This window comes from Diorhabda carinulata, chromosome 2 (assembly GCF_026250575.1).
Source record: "Diorhabda carinulata isolate Delta chromosome 2, icDioCari1.1, whole genome shotgun sequence".
NCBI lineage: Eukaryota > Metazoa > Arthropoda > Insecta > Coleoptera > Chrysomelidae > Diorhabda > Diorhabda carinulata.
Genome location: NC_079461.1, coordinates 25,866,429 through 25,891,501, shown reverse-complemented (window position 1 = coordinate 25,891,501; position 25,073 = coordinate 25,866,429). Strand labels below are relative to the sequence as shown.

Below are 25,073 nucleotides of genomic sequence, written 5' to 3'. Positions count from 1 at the left end.
TTTTGTCAACGATACATTTCAAACATACTCTTGAAGTAAATAACTAAACTGTGTATTTGATCGAGTCTAATAGACACAACAATATCTTTTTTCTTAGTGTGACTATTCTGTGAGTTTGAATACTAAAAGGTAAAACATTAACATATTCATATTTTTCGACCCGTTTCAAATTCAATATATATACCCAAGTTCTAAGAAACAGGGAACAATTTAACAATAAGACAATAACATTTGTAGTTGTGCTCTAAAAGGCAGAATAACGAAGAAAATAACATTGTTATTTCTGAAATATCGGGAAGATTTCCGCAGTGCTACAACATAGATGATTTAAAAGAAGCTTTATATAATGGTGTCGATCTTGTAAGCGAAAATAATGCAAGATATCCACAAGGTAATCATTATTATATATAAAATAGTTCAATCTTATTGTACCGTAATATAAAAATAATAGAAATTACAAATTTTGTGATAGCAAGCGCACAAACTAACTCAAAGACTCCTACAAATTTGATAGTTTAATTATTTTTTAACAAACTTCATTTAAATAACCCAATCTGTTTAGATGGAATACTCTAATCAAACTTTTAATCAACCTATTAACTGCATGCCTTTTCGCTTTTGATGACAACGGATCCAATTCAATAATTAATGAAATATTTTATATCACGTGAATTTATTGGTTTAATTTTTATGCGAAACAAGCCGATTCGAATTTTAATTACTGAAAAATTATTAATTAAATTAACGATGATTTCATACATTAATATGGTCGGTCAATAACAAAAATGCGTTGACCGTCGCGTGATTAGGACGTCACCTTGCAGTCAAATGGTCGCAGGTTTAAGTCTGACTAGGAAATATGCAATTTTGCGTTTTGTCATTCTATGATAGTAGGATAATTATCTGAAAAGTTCTCATTATCAACAAGAAAATGACAGCTCTTATCAATATAAGCTAGGAATCTTATAAGTGAGTATTTTTTAAAAGGGCAATACGTATAATCAAATGATAGTGGAGTTAAATATTGTGTGTGAAGACTGCACCATCATTCAAGACCGTAAAATTTTAAGCAGCTGAATTCAAACGGTCACAGCAGCATTTGAATGAATATTTGCCAGGCCTTATTGACTCGGCGCAAGTAATGCAGTATTTCAATTCATAATTGTAGAGGTAACTGAGATCCACCTCTATTCTCCTAAATCGAAAAAACAGTCAAGACTGTCCGAAACAGGCAGAGACGGAAAAGTGATGGCTACCGTTTTTTAGGATAGTCTTGGGATTGTGTTTATCGATTATCTTTAAAAAGATGAAAGATCAACCGTACGACCTAATGTACTCTTTCAACTTTGTTGTTGTCGTCATCGACTTCTTCCATTTAAATCACTCTTAAATACCAAAATTCAAGCCAAAAATTTTATTTTTTAACTTCTAGTACGATTTTTGATAAAATTGTTTAAATGAATTCTTTTATTGATCATCTCAGATTCTGATAAAACTGATAAAATATTTTCAAAACCGATCAAAAAAATAGCTTAATTTTTAACAGTTACTTCTAAAATGTTCTGTATTATTTCCTATGAGGTGAATTGCCAAGTATTTTCTCATCTGTGGATAATCTTTAAGTTTTTAAGTCTTTTTCCTACCAATTTTTCAATCCAAGACTAATTCGAGCTTGTTTTCTTCCATGTGTTTAGCATATCACTATCATTGTCCCATATTACTATGTAGTATTCTGCATTGTTGCTAATTCGATATCTCGTTTTTGAGTTTTTTTATTTCTGCTGCACATCTATATGTCTTGTAAGCTGAAACTTTGCTGTATACGAACTACTTGTTTGAAAGATTCCAATTTGGAGCTACTTTATTCATTCGACTTTTTAAATCTTTTTAGAGTCGTGCCAGTAAGACAGATCGTCGTAACCTCACGACAGGACTTTATAGTTTTTGATGCTTTTGTTTTTAATGCTGCCTAAGCGTACATCTCCGCTGTGAGGATGTTACATCCAGTTTTTAGTCCATACGACTTTTCACTTTCTTTTGAAGAAATAAAATACTTTTGACTTCCATCAAAACAAAGAAAAGCAAAAAAAAAACTACAAAACTATTTAAAAATTTTTTTTTGATGAAAAGAACAATATTTGAACAAAAAAAAAATATCTAAACTATTATCACCGCAAACAAAAAACTAAGAAAAAATACAATGAAGAGATAGATGAGATAGAAGATGAATTGGGAATTGAGCTTATTAAAGATTTATTATGTGTCTTATATATGGATAATAGAAAAAGATTGAGTTGGCGAAGTTGTGAAATGTGTTGCCAAAAGGCACATAAGTCTGTTTTTTATTTTTTATAATTTAAATAAAATTTCATCTATTATGATATGATGAACAAAGTATATTTGTTGCTGAATTGCCTTGATGTAAGGTCTCTTCTGTTTGAAATATTAGGTTTTAAGACAGATGAAAAATTGACGTTTTGATATTTCAATCAGAAGAGACCTAAAATAAAGACAATTCAGCAACAAAAAAATAAAAGGATATAATAGGTAAGAAACTAAAGTTTATAATATTGATTCACATCTGTTGTTCGCGAAGCATGAAATCACTCTCACAAGATTTGATTATGGAATATCTTCAAAGGACCGGAATACCTCCAATCTACCCTAATAATAGTACCCACATGTACTTGCTTTAAGTATATATGATACTGAGTGTGTATAATTATCAGTATTGCAAATAAGGAAATGGCCTGAAGTCCTCAACTTTATGACAATCATAAAAATCGTAGTCTGTTTTAGGCATATGGGGTTTACCAACTAGAGTAATTTCTATATTTATGGATCCCAGACATAGAATACTCCTAGAAACTGTGTATGAAAGTATAATAGATGCCGGCTACAATCCTAATGAGCTTAGAGTATCTAAAATTGGTAAATATGTCTGAAAGACATCTTTATATAAATATTTCTCAATTATAATTTGTTGCATTTCTTATTTTAATTACCCAATATGAAATTGAGAAGTGGTTGATGGATTGTACAATAAATAATAAAATGATTAACATGCTACATTATGAAAATTTTCAAGTGGTTAAACTACTTTTTTCGTTGACCGTGTATTTACATCCATCATTGACGTTCTCAAAATCATATATCAATGAACCCCATGAATGGATGATTTTCTGTTAACGAACAATTCTGATGGTTCTCATGGTAACCAAGGAAGTCAAAATAAAACGTCAAGCCAAAACGCTGTTCGCTGACATTATTAGTAGTTTGTGTTTATAATTGTGAAATTTGGTGATTAATTAAAAAAAAAAATTTCTAAACTGCTTTTCTCCCCTTCAGAAAAATATGCGATCGACGGAAGAATATTGTAACCAACTCTTATATTGAAATGCGATTCTTGATCTCAAACATTAGCGCATAAGCGTCATTTATCGCCTTCATTAATCTACTTGTTGATTAAATAAGTATATTTTATTAACCATCAAGATAAACATATTTTCAATCTCATATTTTATCAAACATTTTTTTAAGCTGTTTTTTCCTTAAGATTTTTGCACATGGGAAAAAATTGGAAAATTAATATTGATTAACATACGAAATTCCATTTCTAGCTAACAGCATGAGAAATTGGTTAGAGTTTCTATGGAATAGAGCTGATCTAGTGTACACATTTTTGCTCAATTTTCAAATAATGTTTTAAATAATTGTATTGCTCATTGTGTAAACGTAGCTATTCAGAGGGGCACGGTAGCCTAGCTCTTGGGAATTTAATCACTATAAAGCGTAATTTGGCAATTGGAGCGCGAAGAAAATGAATCGAGGAGTTTGAAGAGACCGGATCAACACCTAATAAACCAAAATCCAAGGTCTGTAGAAAAGGTAGACAGTGTTACTCGGTCTGGTCGTGACGAGACTGACTTTTCTAATCCGAAGCTTGCTGTTGCTTTAAACTTGCATAGATCCTCATTATTTCACATTTTACATAATGATTTAGGGCTGCACCCTTACAAAATTCAATTGGTGTAAGAGTCAGTCAATTCAGTCGATTCAGAGCATTATGAACATATGTTAGACGACTGAACTACAAAACTTAATTATAACCAAAGAATATGGTTCTAGTAGGGCGGAAAAACACGTCCGATGGATGTCTGCCACAAAATGTTTCGTTGCAAATTGATCTTCAGAAGAGGTGGCATAAGTTGGTTTCCACGCTGTTCCGATTTAACACCCATTGACTTTTACCTCTAGAGCTATATCAAACCTAAAGCTTACGCTAAAAAATCTACTTTACTGGCACAATTAAAAGAAAAACACAAAATGGTAGTCATTACGAAAAATACTTTCCGAGTCGTCATAGGCAATTTTAATGCTCAATTGAATGAATGCCGTGAGCGCAACGGTTTACATTTGGACAATATTATTTTTGGGAAACTAATTCCTAAGCAATGTATTTGAAAATATTCACATTTTTGTAATGAACTCCCTACTTTTCTTATTTCTTTTTAATGTGAACTAAATAATAAAGTTTTACTAATACTCACTGCTCGTATTTTACCGAGACAGTTTGATTTCTATTTTTATTATTTGCTGAGGTTGATCTGAATCATCCCAAAGAAATTGGCCCCGCACTTTGAAGTTACAAAAATTTTGAAGAGTGTTCCAAGTCGTTATAGATGTGGTTCGCTTTGGTCCGAAATGGCATAGGGCTGAAAATGAAACTTTTAAAGAAAATTCATGTATCTATATATATATATATATATATATATATATATATATATATATATATATATATATATATATATATATATATATATATATATATTCAGGGCTAATATCATCAACAGTGAAATTTTATGGTTAGGTCACCCCTGATTAACCCACCACAATGGTCGCCATCTAATTACAGAAATTTTTAAGCTGAAGGATAGCAAAGGAATTGATTCTTTTCCAAATTTTGAGCCTCACGAAGGCCCTATAACCTCTCAATGATGAAACTTAGTACAAAGGTAAATTACCACTTATCCTTATATTTTGGGCTCTTCTAAAAGCTTTTCCACGAATTTTGAATTAATATGATTAAAAAAACTACTTTCAAAATGGCAATAGACATAAATATTGTGTTTGTTGATTTCTGTTAATATTCATTTATTATATCAAATTGAGATCCGTCCAATTTAAGATTATATTAGCTTAGTAAATTCGATAGAACTCGTTCTTATAAAATCTAAGTTCGTCGATGTGAATTCAATTTCTACTATCAATAAAAAGCTACTACTATTACCTGATGGGGTACGTTGATTCCCAATTGAGGGTAGTTATGGTATGTAGGTGTTGTTATAAAATATTTTTAATTGAAAATATTTATATTTAATTATGAATAGCCTTAAAAATAACGAAAATAATTAAATTTGAAGAAGAAAACTCATAAATTGTATTTGTAATACACTCGATTCTTTGAACATAAAATACAAAATTTTATTCCTATTATATCATATATGCAATATCAACATTTTTTAATATAGAAGTAATAATGACCAAGTCCGAAAATGGATATGGAAATATCGGTATTTGTCTAGGTCTAGCAGCAAATCGAATTTCTTTCTCATTAGATTTGAATGGACCTAGCTACGCTATCACCACAGCTTGCTCGAGTTCTCTATATGCGTTTACTGGTGCTCTTAATGATATGAAATCAGGAGAAACTGAAGGAGCTTTTGTACGTGCGATTAACTTAATTTTTCATCCTTGTGAAACACGTGAATTTGAGGTATACCAAGGGGATTTACCGACAAAGAACGAAAAAAACATATTTCAACTATACATCAGTAGGCTATGTTGATATTTCACCATCGCTTCAGCTACCCAGTTTCTGTTCTTTCAACACCCTGTTTTTCAAGTTTACTCCGATCTTTGTTGCTTTGAAAACCAATCCTCCAACGTTTTTCTTTCTGAAACTTATTACATCTATTCTCCTTTTTTGCTTCTTTGATCACTATTCCGTTTATTTCACGTTGAACACTTAGTATTTTCAAATTTATAGTCCTCAACATTGATCTTTGTGCCGCCAATTCCTCTGTCACTTGATCTTTCCCCATGAGCCTTTTTCATTTCTTTTCTCAAGCTCTCTTAACGCTCCTCAACTGTTTTTGTCTTTTAGTCCTTCTTGACCTTTATTTATTTCTTTTTTGGCTGTTGTTTTCATGCCTTCTTTCATCTCTTCTTAACTGGCCTCCACTTTTTGTCTTTCTTTATTTCTTCGTCAAATTTCTTTTGCTCTTCTACCAATCCTTCCTCTTCCTAGTGGATGAACAGAACGATATGTAGATGTAGCACAGGACGATGACAATATTGATGCTGTTGGTATGAACCTTACAATAAGCTTTATACAAGTGGAGAATTTAATGTTCCTCAGTACATTGCTCATTTCAATGAGTTTCCTTGTAAAAATGTGGCCATATCCCAATTTCAAAATAATATTTGTGCTTACTTGGCTATGGTATTAAGAAGAGGATACCAAAAACAAGAAGGCTACCTGCACACTTTGGGCATGCAGAAGGACCTTTGATTTTACATGGGGCCTTCCACTGATTATACACCTAAATAGTTGAACGTCTTCTCATATACGGAACCATTTTGTAGTGAAAGTGGAAACTAGAGTGCAATTGGACAGGATATTTTAGTATTATAGGGCTCATACCCCAGCAGGAGTCCTTGACGTTCTACTGAATCTTCCACCTTCAGACATAATGTTACATATCGAAGCCATGACGACTGCATTAACGACTAGCAGACTGGAGTGATTATCCATGCGAAAAAAATGGACGCAAATTGCAGGTGAATGTCCAATCATTTTGATGGAGAGTGAACAAATGATGCCTGTCACGGGGAATTCCGCAATATTAATTGGCCATAATGGGGCCAATTAGTACATAGATGGCTCCATAATGAATGAATTCTATCTCTGGGGAGGATACCCCAAAATAAGCGTATTTCTGTCGTTTCGGAACACGCTACCAGCGATTCTGCGCACTATTTTCATTTCGGTAGCTTCTCTTTGTGTTCGATGTGTCTGGTCTGTGTATGTTAATATAGGCCGGATGACAGCCTTGTAGATTCTGGATTTTTCTCGATTCCGATATATTTGTTTAGGAAGTTTGTATCGTTCAGGTTAGCTGATGTCCGTACTGCTTTTGCCACTTGGATTCTTACCTCCGCTTCGATATCATTGTATCCTGATATTTTTATGCCTATATATTTAAATTTCAATTTATATTCCCTATTCATCAATTACAAAATTCAGGTCACAACCAATATCTCACAATTTAATAATTCATTTGTACATAGGCACCCTTGTCGGAGATGTAGTTGAAACTGAAGTAATTACAAAACATTTGTGAAAAAGATCCGAACCAGTATTGGTTGGATCCGTAAAATACAATGTTGGACATAGTGAAGTTAGTGCAGGATTGACTGGGATAAAAAAAGTAATCTTGGCAATGGAAACTGGTGTCATATCAGCAAATTTGCACACAGAAACTTTAGATGGCAATATTCCTGAAATTAGAGATGAAAAGATGAAGGTGAGTCATTATTTTTAAGCAATATTATAAAAAAATATGTTTTAAAGCTTGAATACATTTTACAATTAAATATTTTCATTAGCTATTATTAGAAGAGTAGTACATTTCAAAAATCAGATCTTTATATTTATGCAAAAGCATCAATGTTATAATTTTATCTTACTATAGGTAGTACGAAAAATACAAAATGGAAGGAGGTGTTGCAGTTATGTTATTGTAGTTATGGTTTTGGGTATAGGTACCAACGCGCATATAGTATAGCAGTCATATTTCTAGCATTAGTTGATGAAATTCATAGAACAAATGATAATGGTCATCATTATAAAGGGTGAGTATGCTGAAAATATTAATGATACTGTAGCTAAACGTTTTGATAGAGACAAAAGTAAAGTTGAAAAAGCGTCAAATAAGTGTAACTTTGTATTCTTCAAAAGATTAACAGAAGAGTACCTGGCAAATCTAAAATGAATTTTATTGTTTTATAATTTTGTAGAAACTAATGCGAATAATGAATGTGCAAGAGCTGCAGTTATACACTTCAATGTAGCTGATTCTGAACGAGTAGCAGAAAAAAATTTTTAGGAGAAGGATACGTTACTAATTAAAAATATCTACCGTGGGGAATAATTAATCACAAGGCTATTGGAGTGATTCTTTTAATACAACTTATACAAGGACAACAGTAAAGATTAAAAATGGTCATTGCAATGAATGTTTCTTGCAGAAGTGTTTCCAGAAATGTCGACAATAAAGCACAGCATGTATATAATCAGATCAACATAGACCCCATAGTCGTGTGTGGTCTAAGTATACAATTATATACTATATACAAACTTGCTCCAGCCGTTTTCTTTAAATGCTATTATTTTTGCTCCTCTTCATGTTGTACCTCTTTTCTCAAGTATAGTACGTATTACTCAGTCCCATGTTGCTTCAGGTCTCTTTTTTTGTTCTCACCTACTTTTGCTTCCCATACTCTCTTCACTGGTCTTGAATCTTTCATTCTTTTTAAATGACCCCACCTACTGTTTTTGCTCAAAGAATTCTGTAAGAGACATAAATTCCAGATCTTGTCATATTTGGTAATTTGTTAATCTATCCTTTTTTGTAATACTCCTGAAATACCTCCAATATTTTATCTTTGCTACTTGCAATGCATTTTTTATGTAATAGTGAGAGTCCATATTTCGCAGCCGTGATATTGGTCTATAAATTGCTTTATAAACATTAGCTGTAATATGTGTTCTAGGCTTTTTCAATTCTTTTGGTAATTTCTACATCTTCATTGCCTGTGTTTTCTATTTCTGTTCCAAGGTATCCAAATGGGCTCACCGTTTTAATTCTATGTCCCTCCATTTGTAAGTTTATTGTTTGATTCTTTTTTACATTTATTCTCATATCAATTTGCTTTAGTGTTTTGTTCTAAATGTCAAAGTTTTTCTGTATATCTTGATCTTGCAATAAGGTCTACATCACTAGCATAAGCTCTTTCAGATATTTCCAGTATTTGCAGGTTTTTGCATCCAACGCGCATTTTCTTTGAATTGGATAAGCAGATATTCATTATCTCATCTAGAAATATGGTAAAATATTGTATTACTCCTTCTGTGATTAGAAAAGCCCCTGAAGTGGATTTTTATCAATAACATAGTTCACATCGCTATTACATAAGCTCATGATTGCATTTCGTCAAGTCAACATCTATTTTCGTTTTAAAATCTCAATTTTACTATTGTGTTGAAACCAGTAGAACTAAAGTTGAACACTATGGAATTATTGAATCGCAAACATTTTTTTGCGGTGATTTTACATTGAGTGGATTCAACCAACAGCAGCTTGCCGATCAACTTGCTTCGACTTTTGGACATGAAGCACCATCTTAAGCGACCGGGTTTTCCGATTTCAATTGTGGTCGAGCTTCGCTACAGGATGAAATTCAGTGCAGGTCGTCCAAAATCAGCTGTGTACCATAAAACATCGATACTGTGCGTAAAGTGATATTGCAAGATCGTCATGTGGCATACAGGGAGATTGAGGCATACTTGGGCATTAGTTCCACTTCCAAACATTCAATATTGCATAGCTATCAAAAGATTTGTTCGTGTTGAATAGGGCATAATTTGGCAATCGCTCAAATAAAGTCTCGTGTCGATTGGAGCAAATTGCCACCGCTCCATTAGAGCCACGTAGAACGGTCAATTCTAAATGGTACACCAGCATTTTTATGCTGGAAGTGTTTGAAAAAATAAGGAAGACCAATCGGAGAAGACGAATCATTCTCTATGACACATCAGCTCAAACAAAAACAGTCAAAACATCGAGTTGATAGGTTATCCGCCGTACAGTTTTTGTTTGTCATCCAATTATTTACTTCTTATTTCCACATATTTAAAATAAATTGTGAAATCAACGTTTTTCTACGCCTCCAGAAGCTGTTGATGTGTTCAAATCACCTGTTATGTAGGTACCTCATTCGGAATGAGAAAAATGCTTCGTCAATTGATTCAACTGTTGCAAAAGTGGAAAATACTTTGAAAAATAATAAAGCCATATTCAATTATAAATATTTGTTTTTATGACAACCTTACATAGGTACTTACTTAACTTCAGGTTTGTTTATAACGATCACTTGCACTGCAACTTGTGCAGCCATCAACTACACAAAGATTTATCATTGTTTTTAAAATCTTCACAGTCAAACAATTATTTCAAAACTTTCGAATCTTATTTATTATGTTACTACTAAACAATAACAAATAGATGCGGCATATTTACGAAAATTTTGTATTCTCAGTTTATCGGACTAACCAAGGCTTTCGTTCTCCTCCCTATTTAGCCTCCGTGATCATAAATAGATTCCATCATTTCGTGAGTTTCTTTGCCATGACACACACGATTCCACTTAAGCTACTATATCTGGAACGGACTTAAAATGCTAGTCTTAAAGCATAAGTAAATAATTGCTGATCAAGATGGCGCTCTACTAGATCTTCTAGTCTCATCTCTACTTTAACTTTAAATTTGTCATAATTTTGAGCTAAAATTTTAGAGTTGATGTAAGTAAATTAGTGCAGTAAAAACGTTAAGTTCGATTTTCTGGATTTAAAACACATTATTCACTAGTCCTTAATAATGAACAACTTATTAATCACAATAAGAGCGCGGAGTTGGAAAAACACGGATGGCTATGACATGCTAAGAACTTGGCTTTTAAAACTAGTAGGGGAAAATAGTACATTATGTTACTAAGAGTAGAATACTATCATTATTGTATTACATCGGCAGGGTTAACTGGGGAAAACATATAATTGGTCTTCTGCTCCGAGTGGCATATACTATCTTTTTCTTCAAGCGTAAAAATAATACATTGAAATTCTTCTTCTCCTTCTTGAGGTATTTTTACAACTTTTCAAAACTGAAAAACATCAAATTAAATAAAAATTAAATGACAGTTCTTGCCTACTTGGTTACAGTGCCCATAATAAGACGTTGCTATCGTTTCTCATTATTTTGTTACTAGTACAATAATGAGTGTTCATTATTTTACTAGTAAAAGAAGGTTATTTCTACAATCTGTGTTACCGAAAATAAGATATTTTTATACGCTTGAAGAAAAATATAATTATTATTCACAATAATCTCAATTGAGGTTAGTTTGTAAACATACCACCCTATACAAAACACACCCACCGAAAAATTCAGAATTATGCAAAGCCACGTCACACTCATTTTTAAAGAGATCAATTTGTAGGCTGGATTCAAATTAAATTATATAATCGGGGTGGACATAGTTCCTAAAGTATTGAAAAGAAATGAGGGTTGGCTGATAATTTGTTTCAAAGGTCATTTAACTCCATTTCAAAACAACCAAGTACTGGACATTTTTTTAACAGTTTTTGAAACTTCTGATGAATATAAGACTATAAACAATTTTTAGATATAAAAAAACGATTTCGCGATTAAATACTTTTATTGAACAAATAACAACTTTATTAACACAAAAATACAATAAAATATTCACTGAACAAAAGTTATAAAATCTTATAATATAATAAAATGAATGCTAAGTTTGCAATTGATTATTTCATAGAAGATCAACAGTTTCTAGATTTGTAACTTCTTTCTCTTCAAGATCGAAAAATAATGGAGTAGTTTTTCGGATCCATATCAATTTCTTTCATCTTGTTCAGTTTCGTCTTCTTCAAATTCTTTCTATACCTTCTTAGAAAATAGAGAATTATTGATGCAATGAGGATTATTATGACCGGAAGTGTATCAAATATTGTCGTTGTTTTTGGAATTTTTAATTCTTTAGTCGGTTTTAGGTTTCTTGCTGCTTTACTAATATCGAATAGTCCTTCGAGGTCAATTTGGTTTAAATTTGGTAAATGGTATGTTTGAGCTCCTAAAAATTTGGATTCTAGTTTTGGTTATATTATTCATTTGCTATTGCGAATTTTAATGTGATTTGAAAAAGTTTCTTCTCTTATCTGAACTCTGCAGTCATTAGGAATTATAATTATCGATGGTTGAGTTATTTCGAAGTCTGACGTACATTTAGATAAAACTTTTATTGTAGGATTTGGAATAACAAGAATTTCATTGTTGCTTATCCTGATCCTGATCTGACTTCTTGTCGACAGTAATATTTCTCTTCTAGTATCGGAAATTCTCTCTTTATCAATGTGACTTCTGTAGTTTTTTCCAAGTAGGGTTGTACGGGAATAAACATTTTATGATTTTGGATAACTGGGTACAGGTGGTAAAATTCTGGCGTCTCAGGTTTTAATATAGGTATGTGGATTGCAAAATGATTTTGGAATCAGAGAAGGTAACTTGAGCGCCCAGAAAAATATAATACATAAAGACAGTTTCGACTCTTAGAATTTTCTTCATAAATGGTGTGTAAATATTTAATAATTTCCATTATTTCTTGACTAGAAAGTATTGAACTATAAATATAGTTCAATTTGGAAAAAGTACTTGAATTTTCCATGTGTAAATTATTAAATGATGTTAGTAAACTTTCTAATTTATACATATAGTAGTTTAATGAATGAATCGATGCAACGTAATTACTCAAAAAAAATTATTCCACAAATATTTGAAAACTATAAATAAATATCTTCAAAAATATACTTAGCACGATGCGTAAAAAGTCTTTCAACGACCCGCAAGAATCCTACTGACTGCGTCAATTACGTATTTTCGCGATGAAATACTTTTTTTAAAAACAAATGACACAAAAATAAATAAAATATGAACTGTTATAAAATCTTGAGCTTAAAGTCAATATCGAAATCATACCAAAGTCAAAATTTAAATCTGAAGTACAAGTATATATAATGAAATGAATGCCAGGTTTACAATTGAGTATTTTATAAAAGATCAACAGATTCTAGGTTCGTAACTTTGTGATATTATTTTGACGAACATAACAGTCATTTGACTTCTAGTATCTACAAGTAAAAATGTCGTCGCACTCTTGGCGCGAGAGATTATAATACAATAGCAAATAGTAAATATTAAAAAAATCTTAATATATAAAACGAAATTTACATGAAAAATATAACAAGAAAAGTATAAGTAATTTAAATTCATTTAATAATTTTGTTCTAATTATTTCTTTACAATTCTCAAAATAATTAGTTTCTAAAATTAAAAATGACATGCATTGACGTCCATTGAATTAACGTCATTTGATGTTAATCGATACCTTACGACGTCTATTGACGATTAATGTCGATCCACGTCATTTCATGTTATTTGAGGTCATTTGGTCAATGGGATCATATTTTGATTAATTTAATTAATTTTTTCCCAATAATGTCCAAAATTTCTTTTTTCTCGGCATATCCACAGCTATATAGGAACTAAATGCAAAAAACTGAGTTTGCTACATGCTTCCTTTGAAGAGATATCGCTGCAACAGATAAACAGACAAAACGCTAATAATAGTAAAAAATGCGCTAAAAAAAATGCATAATATGTAAATGAAAATTATTATTAGAAAGGATATAATTCCCTTGAACTATGGTTCATTTTCAAATGAACAACACAATTTTTATGACCATAAATTAGTAACGAAGAATTTGTAAAATGAAATGTTTAGCATTATTTATTCTACAATGATTGTAACACTCTCTACGTTTCTGAATGTTCAAATATGACATGATCTGGAAAATTGTTGAGCATATTATTATAGTTTAGATGTTAATATCATTAATATTGTTTGTAATAAGTGGCATCTCGGATAGTCACCGTTTATTGACAAATGAGTGAGCTTATGTCCCATTTGGTTAACTACTGTGGAAATAAAGATACTTGTAAATTGTTTTCCAGTCGAAATAGAAGTAATCTTTGTTATTGTATTCCTTTTTCAACTTTCAGTATAGAGTAAATTGCAGCTATTTGTAGAAGACTGGGGTAAAGTCAATATTGTTCTAATGGTATGGGTAAGACTTCATACGCATTTCCAGGACGCTAACGAGTAATACAAACATTACATTTTCATCAAATATACTACTAAAAAGAAATAGCAAGTATATCAACGGAATTGAAATATGAATATTGAAAAACCAATCTTTGGAAGCCAACCGGATACTTGTAGGAAACTCGTACAAATATCAACGTCGCTATTACGTCGTTTAAAACAACATCTTAACCATCTATTTGCTCCAATTACTCTATTTCTGGTACTTGCGTACAATTATTAAGCCTAGAAAAAGTATTCTCTTGAATATATATTAGGCAGATACAGCAGTCCAGGAAAACTGAGAAAACGGTACATCTGAAGGGAGGTTACATTAAACCCTGATTGAGTTCTCGAAATGTTTGTTGAAATTACGATTATTTTTAGAGAAATAGTGGAATTAAAATTGTGCAATAAATTCTGCTAATGTCAACTATAAAAATCTCTAATACACCATGACAAATCGTCAATCGCGGTTTGAGAAAGCAGCTGATAAATCCAAAAGTTCAAAATACATATTATAGCATTGTGCACGCATTCATCGCGCCAGGCCGCCATTTCTTTGGCTTGCATGTAGCAGCCTGTCGCAGACAAATCCACGTCAAGTGAGCGAAATAGATGGCTCGTGGCAGTGTAATAACGTGATGGTAAGATATAAATTTTTTAATTTACTATAAAGGATGTTACCTTTTCAGCATTTTTCTCTTAAAAGATTCACCAAGGAATAGTGTATCAGATGACCTTATGCTGATTCATAAATGCTTAACTTAAAATTGCTGTTTTCACTTTAGTAGAAAGTTGCTCACAGTTGAAATTTTCTACGAGGAATGGAGAGGCACAACCCTTGCCTGTGAACGGAAACATCAATTCTCTTTTGCTTTTAAAATTACAAGCTAGTTTCAAACACATTTGGAAGTCAGCAAACAATTATTACCTATATTTGGCTGATGGCGAAACTTTGGCTGCTCTGCTTAAGGATGTGTTAATTTCACTTCATCTCAACATAAAATATTTGCCAAACCAATGTTACAATGGTGCCTCAAACATGCGAGGAACATACGAAGGAATTGCTGTGAGCATTTTGCAAGAAAGCCCAATAGCAATGTACAGAAACAATTACAATGATATTCCAAAGGTTATTATTGAATTTAGTTCACACCGAGAGATGCGACTCCATTTTATTTAAGTAGTATCGTTCCAATTTATTCAACATCACTCATATTTCTATATGTACGAGGATGTATTGATATCTATTTAGCCTAGACCAGTTCCATGCATAAACAAAATATTGCGTTATCATAGCAACGAAAAATAACTTATTAGAAGTGTCAGTGTAAAGTTTGACGTCAAAAAAGTGAGCCAGTGTTACGCAATAAATTGAAACAAAGAAGATGTCCACCGAAATTGTGAAAATCGAAAAATTTTAGTATCGTGCCATTATCAAGTACCTGTATTTAAAAGGGTTAAGGGGTGAGCAGATTTGCGAAGATATGCTTAATATCCTTGGTGATCAATGTTCTTCGTATGCGACCGTGAAAAATTGGACTGCAAGCTTCAAAAGAGGTAAATTTTCCATTGAAGATGATGACCGATCGGTAAGACCAGATTCTCAGTCAGTCCCCGAAAATATCGATGCAGCTCATGACATGATTTTATCAGACCGTCGAATTGGGCTAAAACGGATATCTGAAGCACTGAATATTCCATTCGATTGCGTTCATAATATAGTTTACGTCAATTTGGACATGACAAAAATTGCTGCAAAATACATCCCCAAATGTTTGAATGTTGACCAAAAGCGTGTAAGGGTAGAAGCATCGCGTCCAATCTGTCTTCGATTTGAAAACGATGTATACTTCTTGAACCGAGTTGTTACTATGGATGAGACTTGGGTACATTTCTACGATCCAGAAACAAAGCAACAATCGATGGAATGGCGGCACTCTGGTTCTCCAAGACCTAAGAAATTTCGAGTCCAAAAATCTGCTGGAAAGCTCTTGCTTCAGTTTTTTGGGATTACCATGGAGTAATCATGATTGATTTTTTTGGATAAGGAAAGAACAATAACCGAAGAGAAGTCGTCAATTATCTTCCAACGAATAGGTAATAAAAGCTGTGGAGGTTTGGAGCAAGAAGAAACATTTTTTTGAAAGGTTTAGAGACGTTGCAGGGTCGCTGTAATAAATGCATCTAATTAAGAGGAGAATATGTTGAGTTATAAAATATTTTTACATTGAAATTTTGTTTGGTTCTGTAGTAGGTTAAGAATTTTTCAATATATCCTCGTAAGATATATTGTCGCAATCAACGACTTGATATCTTTACCAGTTGGTGTTCATCTTTTATTTTTGCTTTGTTTCATGCTACACTTTTTTTCAATGCTGCTGATTGATTTGATATTTCGATGTTTTATTTTATTATAACATACTATTGCCATATTTTAACTCTTGACCCCCCCCCATCAAAATGCTGAATTTACACCCATGATAAACTGTAATGTAGAACATGTAATTATTGTAGAGTAACTATATCAAAGTTGTAGTTAGTAGAGTAAGATACTTCATATAATTATCAATTTTGTCTTTGTGAAAGGTTACTGGGAAAGATGCTTGATGAAGCCTACTTTTTTTCAAATACTACTTCTGTCCGTGGTCACAACCCTAATTGGGCAGTTTTACCAATGTAGCTTGAGACTTCAAATGCGCAGACAGAGAAGAGAGACAACTAACGAAAAATAATGATAACAATATTATGCGTGCAACCTGGCTAATACGGAGAGCAGGGAGACATAGAGCGTCGTCAGTTGGTACTTTTTTCGGGAATGGAGCCAGCATATTTATTCAATTTTACTTGAATATAAATCCGCGCTTTATATATCAGGAAATTAAATCTCTTAGCAGTCCTTGAGATAAATAAAAGCAAAGTAATCTTCTAACGACTAAATAGATATCAACCATTCACCGTTATTAAACCTATTCACCGTTATTAAACCTATTCACCTAGAATAAGTGATTGTTTTGAATGAATTTCCTGGTAAAGTTGTTCAATACTATTTTGTTAATATTAGTAGGATTCCGTATTTAGGCATTCTCAGCATTTTATTTCCATGCAAACATTTAGTAATACTTTTGCCAATACTCAATATCTTAAAATCCCGTCAAATTGTATTTTTCTCAAAAATTCTAATCTGAGATGTCTGATTGAATGACGTCAACTAAAAGTGTTCGATCTTTCCTCACATTTTTCCAACGGTATTCTAATAGGTGAATATTTTTTCTTAATGGCTCTTTACCCCCTTTGTATTCATAATCATTGCAAAATTTTTTGTACGCGTTTTTAAGAGTTGGTATGGTTTTCTCAATTATGTGATACTTAAGAATCGTTTGTCTTAGCCGAATTTTTTCCAAGCGGTCCAGTGATATTTTGGTTTTTCTGTCAGGTCTTTTCTTTTGTGTGGTTGAAAATGAATTTACTTTTCTATCATCCACCATTTTACTTTCTTTAGATATAGGAAGTACGGTGTATCGGCTTAAATACCTAAAGCAGCTACAACACGTTCAGTAACCTTAAATATGAACATAATATTAATTAATACTTTTCCGCAGTTTTTGTCAGTTTTTCAAAGACTTGACAATAGAAAACAAAATTTTAATGTTTTTGTGAAACGTCTTGAATGTTTGCAAAAAAATAGTTTCAACAAGAATTTAAATACATTAGCCTTAAGCCCCAAGTCTTAAATAGGATATAGAATAAGCAGTTTTTAAAAATAAACACATTTATATTTTATTTCTACACGACCCTTTTGTCAAAGTGCATCACCATGGGTTGTTATAAAAATTGTTATAGATGGAAATGAATAGAAAATATCTAATCTAATTTTTATGACAACTCCTGACGATACAAAAATTATTGACATATACCTTACTAGTTCTGGACTCTGACCACACAAAACGTTATTTTTTAATTTACTTCCAAACTACATGTTGAATGAAATGTATAATATTACAACAAAAATGAATAATTTCACGCCGAAATATTTGCTAAGGCACTGGAATAGCTGCCAAGTGAACAGCATGATTTAATATTATTTTTTATAAAAGAATATATTTGATTTTACTAGAAGATACTGAAACTTCAAGAATGACAATACAGGTTTTGAATTTATTGTAGGCTTTCTGGAGCCATAGATTCATTCTTACACAGTTCTCACTATTTTCTCAATAAAATTACATTTAGAACCGGGTTATCAGGATTTGGTATTTACATTTGGAATATCAATAAAAAGTTACAACAAGTTTTGCCAAAACAATAAATAATTTTGGGCCATTCGAAGCAGCAAAACGCAAGATTACACTGAAAAAGTAGCAAAACCCAATGGCCCCAATAGCATTAAGGCTATATTAGTGTTGCGCAGGTCATGGTTCAGGATTGCCCTATATGAAGAGCTGTTTGAATTAAATCAGCTATTTTTTAATCATTTATCATATTTTATTCAGTCTATGGTGTGGAATCACTATTATCGAGTAGTTCCTACAAATATCTTTTGTAGTAGCACAAAGAAATTTTGACTACTTCTGAAAAGAAGGACCAGGGACAACAATTATAAGAGATGAGTAGAGCATCACTATAAAAATTCATTGCCACATATATCTCAAAATAGAACAAGCTGTTCACGTTTTCGAAAAGCAGCAAATGCATCCATATATGCAAGTATTCTAAGGTCGTAGAAAACTATAAAAAAGAATATTATTCAAAAACAGAATAAATAATTTTGGACAATTCAAAGCAACAGAACGCACGACTGCACTGAAAAAGTAGCAAAACCCAGTGGTTAGACGTTAAACACGTTGTTTGTTGTCCAGAGGCTATATTAGTGTTGCGCAGGTCATGGTTCTGGATTGATTTAAATCAGCAATTATTTAATCATTTATTATACTTTTTTGGTTCTTAAATTTACGACACTTCTTCATTGATTTTACCCATCTTAATTTCATGTCTTGAAATTTGGCGCATGAATTTACTAACATCCTGTATAAGCAGAATTCACAATCTACAATGAATATGTGAGTTCAAATTCTGAATATATAAAATAAAAATCCAAGGATCCTGGACTATTTTAAGAGATTCTCATTTGTTATACATTGTGGAGGGTACCCTCCGTTTATACATTATCATAAATCAATTTCAAACAGGCAGCGCCATCTTCCAGATGTTGATGCGAATACACTATTAGCACAGTTCTCTATTATTCTCTATTAATCTAACCGATTAATATACTTCGACCATTTATTGTCCAAATATAATTTTGTTACTACAGTTAATAAATTTAGAAAATCGTGAGATATGAAACCAAAAATAAAAAAGGGTTTTTACTATTCATATATTCTCATGAATACTCCAAATATTAAATTTCCATAACATAAAAATCAACATCTGATTTATTTATGATTAAAGTAGAGTACTTTGGGCGTCTATTCCAATTCTTTTAATAGGATTTTATCTACAATCACTTCATAATAATTCAACTGATATACGCCATTTAATGCAGTCAATCAAATTTTATTACTTAACCTAACTTCAATATTTCATAATACGCTATAAAGGAATTTATATAAAAATTCTTGTTATTATTATTACTCTTATTTTACTATTATTTTATTTACGTAGACAATTGCTGAAATTGAACTTTCTATTCACTTCTATGGATAATCACAACTTATTCAGAAGTCTGTTTCAAAAACGTGATCAGCTTGTTGTATTTTGAGATATCTGTGGCAACGATTTTTTTATAGTGATGCTCTAATCATCTCTAATAATTGTGGCCCCGATCTCCCCTAATCTAGACGAAAATTTTCTTTTCGCTCTTATTTGCGCTTCTACAAAAGATATTTGTATATATTCTGTTTCAAAGTTCTTGTAGATATCGTACATATCGAAACATTGACCTTGGTCATGACCAGCACAATCAAATTATTAGAACCGAGATCAGGACTAGTAAAGTTGAGAAACTACTCGATAAAATGACTCCCACACCGTAGACTTAACCGGAAAGTATTGTACAGGTGTGATAATTATTAGGTCAATTTGAATTTTGGAAAGTAGCAATAGTAATATGGTATCATATATCAAATGTAAGAACGTAAAAATTACAAGAGATGGAAAACGGGAAACTCTCCTATTGGCTACGTAAAATTTCCATACATGTCGAAACGGTAAAATCAAAAAAATATCGTAAATTTGAGAACCAAACAAAATATGATAAATGATGGAATAGTAGCTGATTTAAATCATACGGCTCTTCATATATGGCAATCCAGAACCATGGCCTGCACAACACTAATATAGCCTTTGGACAACAAACAACGAGTTTAACGTTATTAGGACCACTGGGTTTGCTACTTTTGCAGAGTAATCGTGCGTTCTATCGCTTCGAATTGCTCAAGATTATTTATTGCTTCGGCGAAACCTGTTATGACTTTTCATATTTTTATCGATATTCGAAATCTTTATCCCAAATCCTGTCAATCCAGACCTAAACATAAGTTTATTAAGAAAATTATTAATAGTGAGAACTGTGTGATAATGAATTAATATCTGTTGCTACCGGTAAATCTACAATAATTTCAAAAACTGTGTAGTTATTTAATCCTGTATAATATTCATTTTTCTTCTCATCATTTCTTAAAGAAAAAAGTAGGCTTCATTCTTTCCTACTAACCTTTCACAAAGAAAGAATTAATTATTGCATTAAGTATTTTATTCTACTAACTACAACTTTGATATAGATTCTGAGAAGATGCCGAATCCAAGTAACGCAATCGACCAGGAGAGCTGATGGATATGTGGGATTGCCGTAGCCTACCCACTAAACCATCATCTTCTCTCATCTCCGTTCAAACAGGGACTATTGTAATATTACTTCTGATTAGTGGGTCTGTCCGTGTATTATGTTCCATTCGTTATGTTTCTGTGATATCGTCATACTAGGCAACCCTCTACATTCTTTTGCTTAAGAATTCTCTCTGTATAGGTAGCAAATAGTTGACGTGCCGTGCAGCATCACCTAGACGGTATTATCAGGATTTATGCTACCGACAGTCTCCTCTACTTCCCCTCTAGTGATTACATACGAAGAGTCGAAGAAAGTGTGTTCAGCATCATCTGAGTCATTTCCACAATACGTACACTTTGGTGTTTATACTTTCTTCATTTTGGGAAGATACCGTGTCCCGTCAAAAACTGGGTAATGTAGAAGTTCACCTCTCCAAACTTCCTTTCGGTTCCCAGGCTATGGTCTTTTATTAGTCGTCGCGTCCATACAGCTGACTTCTCTTCTCTCCAAAACCAATAGCTGCAGAGATAAAGAAAACATCTTAATTTATAATTTTTAAATAAATCGAGTGAGAAACAATTAATATATAAAATGTAATAGGATTCATAATAAATGCTCAAAAGTAAGGGTTGCTAATTTCACTCCCGTATAATATAACAGGAATATTGAATAAATAGCCGTATTTAGTCCCTACAGGAAAATTATACAGAAATTCAAGTTTCTAGCTTATTGTATATACGTCTCTAAAAAATACATTACGTTTAATCTTTAATTATATAGTAGAAATAATACCCAACTAATCAATCTGAGAATGCTATAAAGTTAAATACCTCTTTGCACGTTGCTGTTCCGTCCTCACCCTAAAAAGAGATGTTGGATGTATGTTATACCCTCAGATTGCTCTTGTTTCAAAAAATTTATGTAACCTCATACTCGCCCTAAGTCGGAAATCTATTTTTATACACCAACATCTAAGTTTCTATTATTTTCATTAACTTGATATCATTTGTTCTCTAATCTGTTACTTCATCTAATGTTAAGTCTATAAGCCTTAGAAGAACTATTTCAAAATTTTGTATGGTATTCGACATATTTCATTTCGGTATCAATTTCCCGCTGAAACGCTTATTACCAACATGGCGGTAGACTGACGTCAGTACACAGTAAACTATAGTAAAGTATAGTGCAACAGTGTACTAATCCTTTATTGAATCACCTGAAAAACTATTCGTAATCATATGCCTTGGCCAATATGGGAATGAAGAAAGTCAAGAGCTGTATCGACTACAACTTTAATATATTTGTTATGATCACTTTGGTGTATGTTTTAATTGTTATATTAATTTTTGTATGAATGTATGTATGGATTGGGGGTCTCGTATACACTGCGCACTGTGTGCCTGCGTTACTGGGATCCCAGTGTTTACAGCTGTTTCATTAATCCCACTCCTTTTAAAAAGTCTACAATGTGGGATGGCTTTGATTGCCAGAGATCTTCGTCTTCTATTTCACACGCACTCAGGTGTAGTGCACTGGAATTCCTTAGGTTTCACACTTTGAGGGAATGTGGATAGAGGTATCGTCCTCTGAGCAACAAAATCTGAACGCTGCTAGACCTAGCGTCTTCAGGTGTTTGTTGAGGCGACAGTACTCCGATAGGACTCTTGTTAGTTTTTTTTTTTTTTTCTTGCCTAGCTCGTTTGATTTTCCTAGGCAGTCCCAAACGAGTTTGGATTTTATGATATCCTAGAGCTCTAATGGCTGCTTGGCTATCGGACCGAATGATGATCTCATGTTTGCGATAGTTCCTCTCCAGATTGAACTGAACATATTTTTCAATTGCATAGTTTTCTGATTGAAAATACTGATTGAGCTGCCTAGGCTTGCAGAGTGTTTGATTCTGGACCCGTACACTCCTATTCCAGTTCCGTCTGAAGTTGCTGTTGATCTATCCGTATACCATTTAATAGCATTTATGTTTATCTCTTTTAAGGTATTTAGATCCCACTTTCTTTTACAGAGGGAGATTTAGAATCACTTCTAGTGCAGCTGTTGGACAAGATTTCGTGGCCCCGGTTGCACATAAGCAAGCCAGTCCTAGTACCTTTGAGAAATTGTTCCTCGTGGTATTCCGATTAGTCCCAATTTTGATTTTTGTAGTTTCACAATAAATATTTTGTAACCGCAATAGAATAAAATAACTGGTGATCTGAAGGCCAAAATTATAATTAAATAGCGTTAATCGAACTGCATCGGATGCTATTTAGTGATGTCACTCGCAGTTGATTGGTGCACCGTCTATTTCAAATCACATGATGAAATTATTTGAATTTAATAAATTTCTGTTTTTAATTATTACCGTTTTTAACAAATAATGAGCAATGAGCAATAAAATGTTTATTTCAGCAATTTTTGAGACTTTTGGTGACGAATAAAAATCAAAATGAATTTATTTTCCACCACTGTCAAATATCCTGTTTTTAGTATAGTTACTTGTTCTACCCTCTGTTTCTCACTGTGGGAATCTTGAATGCAATAATACTTCTATTTGAAGATATTATACTTTTATAATATTAACTTCAATATAATTTTGGAAGTAAGATTTCTATTTTAGAACATCTGATAAACACAAACCTAACCTAGCCTTGTTAAGGAATATATTTTGGTATTTCCTAAAATAAAGAAAAAAAAAGGCTTTCGAGCTACAAGTCATAAAACCAGGAATAAGTTTAAATAAAAAATCGATAAAACAAACCCGAAATATATTAAGTTTAGGTAGTAGGTAGTTAGTTCTCTCTGATCCTCAACATTGTAAGGGCATACTTCCGAAACTCTAATAGAAATTAAAAAAACCTTCCAATTGACATCGTATTTAGTATTTTTTTATAAATACACCGTTACGTTGTTGATTGATAAAGAAAAATATATCATAATACAAATTAAATTTTAAAGTGCAATTGCTAATCAGTGTGTTAAGTGATTCTCAGTGAAAATAATTATTTCCAATTATTAAAATTATTGTTTAATAGACAGTATGGAAAATTTAAAATCGAAAAGAAACATTCAACATTTTAACTAAGAAAATTATAATATATGGAAGCTTAGAATCCGCCGTCTTTTAAGTGAACTCGAAGTGATTCATGTGATCCATTAACCTGGAACCAAAGAATCGGAATCAACCACGAAAAATGCGTCAATCGAATATTGACTAATGACATAAAACGGAATAATAAATATTTTAGAAAACCGTGGAAAAATAATCGTGGAATCCTCAAGTCAAAGCGACATGGTGCAAATAATGTCGTTACTACTTGCAAAGTTTACAACACAAACCAAATACAGGAAGACCGAAAACAATTCAAACTATCCAAGCTGATCCACAGAAAGGAGATGGTTTAGCATTTATAGCCGGAAACTTTCAGATAGCAAATAAAGAAAACAAAATTTCTTTTCTATTGGATTCAGGTGCCTCTGACTATCTGATAAATCGCGAGGACCAAGCTGACACCTTTTATGACCTGGAGACATCCATCAAAATTTCTATTGCAAAGGTTGGAGCGTTCATTAAAGCAGCTAAGATGGGAACCATCGTACTGACGAGCAATATAGGAGTTCAAGGGACAACCGAGAATGTACTGTACAGTCCTGATGTACCAAAATAATTGTTACCAGTGTACAAGATGCAACAAGCAGGATACTCGGTAAACTTCAATTAATCTGAAGTGAAAGTAAACCACAATGGTGAGATGGTAATGACTGGTAAGCCAAATAACAATCTATTTACTCTTGAATTTTCTGTAAGTAGAAAATTTATTTTATTCAAATAATGTATCTAATTACAAAGTATGGCATCAGCGATGGGGCCTTATAGGAAAAAATGAATTTAATGAAATAAGGAATAAGCAATTACTAAATGATCCTCAACATTGTAAGGACATACCTCCGAAACTCTAATAGAAATAAAATAATCCTCCAATGGTTAAAGTATTTAGTTTTTTTTTTTTTTCATGAATACACCGTTACCTAATCCATAATCCCAACAGTCACCATTTCGTGTTTTATTGGCTATTATATTCCCTTGCTTTCTAATTATTTTGTGTAGCATATGAATTTTGTTAGTATTTGCATATTATCCTTCCATTTTCCATGTAAATGTTTTAAATATGTTTAAGACTCAATA

The 25,073-nt window shown here is 32.3% G+C and overlaps 1 long non-coding RNA gene across 2 annotated transcripts; it reads left to right on the top strand.

Moving 5' to 3' along the window:
* The first annotated feature begins 201 nt into the window (after positions 1–201).
* LOC130890786 (uncharacterized) lies at positions 202–10,153 on the top strand. 2 transcript variants are annotated; one of them, XR_009058787.1, is made up of 5 exons: positions 202–391; positions 2,800–2,931; positions 7,354–7,589; positions 7,758–7,917; positions 8,083–10,153. It is a non-coding gene; the product is annotated as an uncharacterized LOC130890786 (long non-coding RNA). The 2 variants fall into 2 exon arrangements; XR_009058788.1 differs by lacking the exon at positions 2,800–2,931.
* The last annotated feature ends 14,920 nt before the right edge of the window (positions 10,154–25,073 follow it).